This window comes from Pollicipes pollicipes, unplaced genomic scaffold (genome assembly GCF_011947565.3).
Source record: "Pollicipes pollicipes isolate AB1234 unplaced genomic scaffold, Ppol_2.1 Scaffold_1600;HRSCAF=1878_pilon_pilon_pilon, whole genome shotgun sequence".
Classification (NCBI taxonomy): Eukaryota; Metazoa; Arthropoda; class Thecostraca; order Pollicipedomorpha; family Pollicipedidae; genus Pollicipes; species Pollicipes pollicipes.
In genome coordinates this window covers 12,310,556-12,320,548 of record NW_023595962.1, presented here as the reverse complement: position 1 = coordinate 12,320,548, position 9,993 = coordinate 12,310,556, and positions in this window count along the sequence as shown.

Below are 9,993 nucleotides of genomic sequence, written 5' to 3'. Positions count from 1 at the left end.
GAGCTGCGATGGAGATCCGACCCTCTGATTCTGCGTGCCTCTGACTCCAAGAGCTCGGCGAGACCCTACCATCACCTCGATCGGGTCGGTCCATCGCAAGCTCTTTGGGGACACGTCATAAGCGCTGTGCAACGGTATCATGGGCTGCGCATTGCAATGCCCAAGTGACGCCACAGGCGCACTGCCATCCCATTGCAATGTATTACGGATTAAATAATTGTTTTCCGGTTGTCATCCTCGTCTGGTGTGTTACACATCGCTGCGGTCAGTTAACTCTCCGGCCATTGACAGGCATTACACGAGTCCTTAGAAGGACCGGATGATGACTGAATTGCAGCTATGTACGCTCCACAGCCCCGATTCTCCCTGGAATCGCAGGGATTCGAACCTGGGTTTTCTGATAGCGAGTCCAGCGACTGACGAACTGAGCTGACCGGATGTGGCAGGAGTGACGCATGAATTGAACAATGCTGTGTCGGGTATAGCATACGCCCCACAAACCAGATGGCGTTTGCATTTGCCGTGCCGTCCAGGCACGTGGCCTGACAGAATACATTAAATGGCCTGACAATGGGCCTGACGGAAAAAAACGATGAGTGCTTTAGGGGAGCTGTGGAGAGCTTCGGCAACCTTTCCAGCAACGCAGGCCCTTCTAACCAGTCAGCTGCACGAGAACAAGCCACAAAAGGCCAAAGCAGCTTGGGGCGCAATAGCGATGCATGCTTTTCCAACATTCCCACCAATGAACAGCATTCCACCGGGTTATTCCTGATGCAAATGAATGTATCTGCCGATCAGTTGTTCAATGAATTAGCGAGGAGCATTATTCACCTAGGTAAGACAGCAAGTGTTAGCCTTATTCCTCGGAGAAAACCCAGAAGAATGGAAACATAGTTGGGTTGATATTTCGGCAACATGCCTTTATCGAAACAATAGCAGGAGTAATTTCAAAATTGCCTCATTGCAAAAAGTTCAATTTGGCTATTTTTACCAATTTGGCCAAACTTACAATTTTTAATTCACTTCTGCTATTGTTTCCATGAAGGCATGTTGCCGAAATACCAGTCCAACTGTATCTCCATTCTCCTGATTTTCTCCGAGGAATAAGTCTAATTAGGACATAGAGTCCGTACAGAAACGCTGTGTAAAACCTTTATTAAACAATAGTAGAAAATAACATATTTCATCTTATCAAAGGCATGCTGATAACATATTTCATACTTCACGAATGCTGTTCACCAAATGAACAGCATTCCACTTGGTTTATTCCTGATGCCAATGATTGCTTCTGACGATAAGCGTCGACACCAGCATGGCGCTGTGAGGCACGTGGAGTGCAGCTGAACAGGACTGGAGCTGCGCAAACACGCTCGTTACTTTTTTAGCACACTGTCTTTCATGTTATCAACATGCCCCGACAGCATATCGGAACTGTAGCTTCTGCCATTGTTTCGATAAAGGCATGTTGCCGAAATATCAACCTAGTACCTATATGTCCAATCTCCTGGTTTTTCCGACAAATAAGGCCAGTACTACCGGCTTATCTAGGTGAACAATGTTCCTCGCTAATGCACTGAACAACTTACGTAAATTCCGGGTAACATTAAAGCCAAGTCTGCGTGTTTCGCACACCTTGTTGACATGCCCACAGTTACAAACAACCGTTATTTTTCGGGTTTTTTTTTAATAAAGCCAAGCGATCGTAGATTGGACCCCGTACTGTAGAATCATGTCTGCTACAGTATGGTGGTGCACAGCATATCCGTACGGGTTCCGTGTTCTAATGAGGCTGTGATGTAACACACCACCCACAAAATATGCCTCTGTCTACATGCATTTGTCTTGTCTTGCTTTTTTCCGTTCGTCTTGCTTTGCCTGCTGACCATGTGCAGGTTAGACCGAGGACAGCGCGCGCCCTACATTTCCACAGCACTCACGTGCGAGCATGAGGAGTGCGCATGCGTGCTGACGATTCGGTACGGGATCCATGAATGTTGTGCGCCGATCGAACGTCGCTGGTCTCGGCCAAAACGTGCTGGTTTTCTTCATTTGCAAGGGTTTTTTCCAATCACAATTCGGCATAAACGTGCTGGTTTTTCCCCATAGGTTTAGGAATCCGGGTTTTTGTAGTTCGGACTTCTCCCGGATTACACTACACAACACGGCAAGGTCGCACCGGGCCGCTCCCCCATTCAGTGAGTGGGAGAGACCCGGTCCAGGTCGCTGACGGACTTGACTGCTCAGCCGGGGGCCCGCCGTTTGCTGTGCGGGGAAACCTTTGCTGCGATGATGTGGTCGTCCGTCATCCAAACGTATTGTGATGGTTGAATACAATGCATGTGTGTGTGTGTGTGTGTGCCTCGTGTTTTTCTTTGCATTTGCTACCGGAAAAAATTAGCTGGTTTAACGTAGCATCGAGCGCGTTTTCTTGCATTGATACCGGACAGCATTAGCCGGTTTAACGTAACGTAGTCTACCCCTGTCTCCTCACTTGCGCCGGATAGCACAAGCCGGCTTAACCTAGCTCTTTGCCTGGCCTTAAGCCAGAAGCAAGTCCCCCAGCCCGGCTATGAGTTAAGGTCGCCGGGGCAACAAAAGTCGCTGGTCACGGTGATCCCGTAGAGTTACTTTAGTCGTTACTTTAGAGTTAGAGTTGAGTTACTTTAGTTGAATTACTTTAGTTGTATGCGTGGTGAAACAACTTCAACAGAAGTCACGCTGTCGAAAAGCTATTCACTTTGATGCGCGAGCACCGACGAGTCGCGGGATTCCCATTTGCGGGACGCCTTTTTCGTGAACAATGCCAGTGCACGTAATCTGGGATCACGGCTAGAGGGCGCTCTTGGGTGGTGTATGTGTAGATAGCTTATCCAGCGATGTTTGACGCAAGAGGAAATGACGCAATGGTAAGTTATCGACAAACTGAATAGTGCGTCGGCCTGAGACTCTGCGGTATTGAGGCAAAGCGGCAGTGTTAAGATAGAAATACAACGACAGATTCAGGAACAGCATGACTGGCTTGAAGTTGTCGTCATTTTGCACGCCGGAAAAAAATCCAAGCAACTAGTATGCAACCGACTGCCAAGCACAGCCGTCGTTTAAATCTTGCGCGGGTTACCGCTGCTGCCGTAACATAAAAGGTTGTCGTTCCGTTTAACTGCGCATTCCGGTGTTGCCAGTCCGCACCGCATGGGTTCGAAAGTACCACAAAATGTTTTGCTGTGGCACTGAATGGCCACACCTTGTTGTGGCCATCGAGTATGCGCCCTCAGCGAGTAATGAGTGCACTCGTTTTTTTTTTTTGCCGCGGCGAACTCGGCGGCGGAGGCATACTTTTACCCCGATAAACTCCTAGATGCAAGTGGCAGGCGCCGTGCACAATGACGGGGACGTACGCACGTGAATGCCCCGAGGGCATTTGTCCTCCCTGACCAAATTTATGGCATGCATTTAACTGTGCGCAACTAAATGTTGCCTACCAAAAACTAGGGGCTGATGCGTAAGGATGAGATCAATAACGCGCTATGTCATTTTACGGCTTTTTTGAAATTTTGTTCACCCCGGCGCACTGAACTCGGCCTTCGTAAGTTACGAAATGCATTTGCTGGGAACATTACACGCATAGATAAGACGACAGCAACAGCCTTATTCCTCAGACAAAAACCAGGATAATGGAGACATAGATGCATTAATATTTTGGCAACATGCTTTTTTAGACGAGTAGCAGAAATAAATTCAAAATTTCCTGGTGATAATCCCAGGATACCAGAGAAGGCTAGGCAGACGTGACACCACCGTGGGACTAGGATTTGGTAGCCCTCGGAATGGTTTTTGGTTGATACTACGAAAAGGTTGGTAGATACTTGTTGCTTGATTAAAAACGGAGATTCTGCCATTGAACTGGAACGTATCCAAGTTGATCTACACATAAACGCACTGTTGTGTAAATCCACTTGTGAGTAGATCTACACAAGTGTGGCTTCAAGAACAAATCGACTCAGATCTGAGTGAATTTACACAGGCGCGCCATTCTGTGCAATTCCACTCGCGAGTGGATTTAAGCAGAGAAGGTGTTCTGTGTAGATGCACTCATGACGTGATATACACAGGCGCGCCATTCTGTGTAATTCCACTCGCGAGTGGATTTAAGCAGAGAAGGTGTTCTGTGTAGATGCACTCATGACGTGATATACACAGGCGCGCCATTCTGTGTAATTCCACTCGCGAGTGGATTTAAGCAGAGAAGGTGTTCTGTGTAGATTCACTCATGACGTGATATACACAGAAGCGCCATTCTGTGTAATTCCACTCGCGAGTGGATTTAAGCAGAGAAGGTGTTCTGTGTAGATTCACTCATGACGTGATATACACAGGCGCGCCATTCTGTGTAATTCCACTCGCGAGTGGATTTAAGCAGAGAAGGTGTTCTGTGTAGATTCACTCATGACGTGATATACACAGGCGCGCCATTCTGTGTAATTCCACTCGCGAGTGGATTTAAGCAGAGAAGGTGTTCTGTGTAGATTCACTCATGACGTGATATACACAGAAGCGCCATTCTGTGTAATTCCACTCGCGAGTGGATTTAAGCAGAGAAGGTGTTCTGTGTAGATTCACTCATGACGTGATATACACAGAAGCGCCATTCTGTGTAATTCCACTCGCGAGTGGATTTAAGCAGAGAAGGTGTTCTGTGTAGATTCACTCATGACGTGATATACACAGGCGCGCCATTCTGTGTAATTCCACTCGCGAGTGGATTTAAGCAGAGAAGGTGTTCTGTGTAGATGCACCCGTGATGGGTACACACACCTGTGAATTACATCGTGATGTGATTTGCACAGGAGACAGAGCGTATTCAACGCAGCGAACTGGCGAACTGATCTATGACTTGCCGAATCAGGGAAATGTGTGATTTCAGCAATCAAACAAACGCACAAAAGCTGAAACTATACATTTGCCCATGCATACTTTAATTTTGCATCACTGAAGCTACACATGTGCGTACTTTATTGAGAACATACTGTCCAGAGATACCAATATATATATATATATATATATATATATATATATATATATATATATATATATATATATATATATGCATATATATATATATATATATATATATATATATATATATATATATAGCACGCGTGCGTTTGTCCGTGTATGTGTGTATGTACCAGGAAAGGTAGATGCCGAACTTGTCATATTGCTTACAAGGCACGCCATGCAGCATTGCATGCTTGTCACACGGTGGTTTGCGGTGTGCGGTTTTTATCCAGTCTTGGTAACGGGTGAGGGGTGCGGAGGGCTCCAAAAGGGCTCTTCGATGATGAAACTCCCTCCCCCCTCTCATACACAAATTCGTCAGCTTTGGCCGATGAATTTCCACCGGCATGCTTTTGAGCGTGTTTTATGTATTTCTAACTTTCTTCACTGGGCAAGAAGCCATGAAAGTTACTGGAAAGCAATTTACTGTCTGTATTTCATCGCAGGCAATAATTAGCAGAAGGGAGGTGATGTTAGATGACATACAAAATAATGCACCGATGTTATTCCTTTTAAATTGTTAAGCTGGCTCTATCCAAAGGGATAGACCTCAGAGCTTTGCCAAGTTTTTGTTCTGAGCTCTGCAGAGATATGCATGGCCCCGTGCACGTTGGGTGTAGATGGAAATGGGGTCAGCATTTTTTTTTTCGTCTTGGCTAACCCATGTTCGTCTGGGGATGTCGAACGTTCTGTCAGAATTCAATAGTGATGCAACTTATGTAACAGTGTTTAGGATACGCACTTCAAGCCTTAGAAGCCTAATCTAATGCTGTAATTACATCTCCTCATGCAGTAATGGATCCTCGCCCAGAGTTCCTATGCGGCAAATGTACCCTCGATTTCAGAGGTCAAGTTAGGTCACTTCCGGTGAACCTAGGGTTTGGTAATTAGCATCTGTAATAGTACCGAACATTCAAATGCAATGCTAAGAAATACCCTACCCTAGCCATTATATTTTTTGAATGAGACTATTTGAAGCCATCTTTGGAAAAACGGACTCAGTTTAAGTAGCACTCCCCTGGGCTGGAAAACCGCAATGATTGAACGTTGAATAACGCGGTAGGTAAAATGGAGAAATGCATGGAAGACTTCGTTAAGTCCTCACTCAAAAAAAAAAAATGGAACCGAGATCGGCCAACCCAAACTTGGGTTGTACCTACGTTCATGCCTATGCAACCTACATTCTGAATCCAATTCGGCACTTTAACTGAACCTAGTACCGTGAAGTAGCCCAACTGAAGCTACCCAACTGATTCACACGCCGTATCAACATGGGTATGTTTGACATCCAGACCAGTCTTTCGTCTGTAAATTTGAAATCGCTCAATTTGGGGTTAGCTTAAAGCCAAAATCGTCACTTTTGCGTAATGCTATGGGAAACGCTTTTTAGGTTTAGGACACTTGCAGACGTCTGTGCCAAAAAAACCTCATGTTTAAAGACAGACATTGGCGGTACCTAATGAGGGTATCGCCAATAATGAAATGCGGTAAATATTCTCTTCGCTCTTCTATGTTCTACCTTCGGCTCTTCACCAATATGTCTTCCGTGAAATCGCTAGCATTTTCGTACGCACATCAACTTTGCCTGTTTTGTCAAAGACACACGAAAATGTTGTGTGCATACAGCTGTCGTCCAACCTCGGTACCCATGGTCTTATAGCTACATTACAGTGCACGTGCAGATCTTGTCACTCAACCTGAGACGCCCTGGACGATGCCGTTGAGTGAGCTGTACTCGGGTTTGGGTTAAGCTCATCGTGGCCGTCACTTTCGTTAACTTCAGCCGGGCCTTTAATTGTATCGACCACGGCGTCATTCTGATAAAGCTGCAGTGATATTGTATTGTTTCGAATTAGCTTGGGAGCTAATTTGCTGGTCGAAGGTAGATGGTGAGAAGCAGAATCTCTCTCTTCTGGTGATTCACGGTGTCCCTCAGTGATCCCTCAGTGAGCCCTATCCTCTTCAGTATTTTTAAGAATGAATCTCTATCTTACCTCCTTCACGAATATCCAGTATCCTGTGCCGACCACACCCAACTGCCAAACTCTGCTCATCCAGACCAACCATCCGTTTTGAAATCACGACAGGAGGAAACCATTCAAGTGATTAATTTCTAATTCACATCTAACTCCCTTAAAATGAAGCCGACTAAAAGAGCTTTTCTTCTCGGCACTCCACAATCCTGAAAGGAAACCTTATCTTGTCACCTGGACAGTGCGGGACACCGATTAGGCCATTCGTCGTCTATGCAGGTGCTGGGGGGGGGGGGGGGGGGGGGGGGGGGGTTCTATTGCAGGTACCTTTTCTTGGGAGATGCTCATATCCTATGTTAAAATGCGCAGCCCCATCCTTTTCCGCTTGCATAAAATCTGTCACAACCAATAATTTTGGCTGTTTGTGACGAATCACAATGAACAAATTCCACCACAATCAAACCACAGTCAACAAATTCGTCGCCCGAGGTTCGTAAATCTATCATCCAATCCCATGTTCTCATCTTCTGTACTGCCTCTCGGTCTGGGGTGTGGCTGCAGCGCATCACCTAAATAGAGTGCAAGGGGTGATTAACCGTGGGGCCAGGATCGTCACCGAGGCTCTTCAGCAAGATCCAATGGCGGCGACTGTTCAAGCGCTGGGCTGACGCGGTGACCTAGTCATCCTTCGTGGCAGCCTCGCTGTGATAAGTGCCCTCAATGATTCGTGGGTTCCTTTGGAGATTCGGTCCCTGTTCACCTTCGTACGACTTTACGCCAGCGTGTCACCCGCGCGGCAGCGATGGGCGCCCTGGGTCTCCCAGCCCTCACCTATCGACAGCACGCAGGTCTTTTCGTATTTACGCGGCCTCATCCCGCTGCCGCCGACCGCCACAACCTCTTTCACCTACAATATGCTCTGCGCCAGTCTGGTCGATGTAGACTGCCCTGTTGTGTAATCATTGCTTGTTTGCCGCTTCGTAACATATTCTGACGGTTTAAATTTTGATACATAATTTATTGTTTGCCAAGCTGTGAGAACGAAGGAATGAATGATAACGTGCGAAACTAGTCGCGCCGTTGTTTTAATATTGCACCCATACTACTGCTGAAATTGTACCGAGTCAAACAGCCCAGCTGTCGGAATAATCTGTGATTAAAATGAGCGTGAGCATGACCCAGGCTCACATTCGCAATGAGAGGCGTCACTTGAGCTGTCATTGGCCTTATGCATACCGATGAAACTCACGAGACATCTGTTGGGCTTCATCAGACGTATTTGTGGGTACGTGGGACTTTTACAACGCGCAATAGTCACATCAGCAGAGTTGGTCAGCTTTAAATGTATTAATTATTGATGTCAATGACCTCTCCGGGATAATCACAGCCTTGGAAGGTACGCAACATACAGTTCTGGGCAGGCAGCCGTAAAAGGTTATCACAGATGGATGCCATGAGAAGTAGCAGCCATGTCACAATAGCGCAGGTCTTTTACCGCATTGGAGCGGCCAAACGTGCCTCGCTATGTCAGGAAGACTTTCTCACACGCCAATAAATCCCGTACACTAACAAAGGCACATCCTGAGTGCTGAGATGCATGGAAATCTACCACTAGGCACAATCATCAACGTTCTTCTTGACTAGATTCAAAGCGTGCAAGCACAACCAGTGTCAAAAAAACATAATCAGCAACAATCATGACTGAAAAGCGTTGAACGCACGAAGCGATTATATAACAGCGGCACGACATATTGAATAAGTAGCCAAAGCAATGCTCTCAAGTTTTAAAAAAGTACATTCTCCTTAGGGGTCACTGGTTAAACTAGCACAACACAAAATTGTACATGCATTTGTATGCGTCTTCTTCGCATGGGGCAAATATATAATTACCCAGTCCCGGCATTTCGGCATTCAAAACCACTCGTCGGCGCCGACAAGGTCGCAAACGCAGGCGAGTGCGCATGCGCTAACGTGACGTCATAAATCTGACTCGATTTACACAGTAGTACAGTTGTGTGTAAATCGACTCGGATCCGACGTGATTTACACAGGACGATTTCAGTAAATCGACTCTTGAGATGATATACACGCTTCCATAAAATTGGGCGTTTGCGCGTGCACCGTGCGCCATGGAGTCATAAATCATCATGTGCTAGTTCAGATTTTAGTGAAGAATTGCATTCTTTGCATCACAGTATTAAGAATAATTGTGAAGTTTTGAGCATGTCGTCACCAAAATAATTAATTCAGGGCAGTACCGAGAGGGCTTCCACGTGCAAGCTCAATTGCCGCGCGCGGCGCTCGCGCGGAACATTCAAATGATGCAGCACCAGGTCGTTAAAATATCATATCATGTCATTGCTAGGGCAGATAACGATACAGAATATTTAATTTCCCTTTTGATGGTGTTATGTATTTCCTGGTATGACTTATAGTTAAACTAATGGATGTCAAGGGTGTCACCTGTGCGCGGGACGTCCGTGGTACGACATGCGCGTATTCTGTCCGTGTCAGTGACAGTGACAGGACAATCGCGCACAGGTCGACGCTTGTCCACAAGTTTTAACATTCATGCAGAAACGCAGAAACGTATATGCGTGAATGGTTTTACGCTTAAACCTAAAAATGTTTTAGTGCAAATGTGTTTGCGCATAAACGTTTGTATTGATGTGAGCTGCTTCACTATAATGATTACGGCGCCCTGGTATCAGCAGCTGATTTGGCAGAACCAGATAATACAAAAGTTAAAACATGTACGGCCTAGCCACTGCACTTTGCTGCCCCCCCCCCCCCCCCCCCCCCTCCTGGCACGCCGTGTCGGAATCTGGTCGCGGCGCCGCGTCTGTCTGCATGGAAAATTGAAGGTCTTATGTCATCAATAAGGCGCTCAGAATATAGCAAGAGCAACTCAGCACACCCGTAGAATAAACATACACAGCCAAAATCAAAGTTCGGATCGCAAACC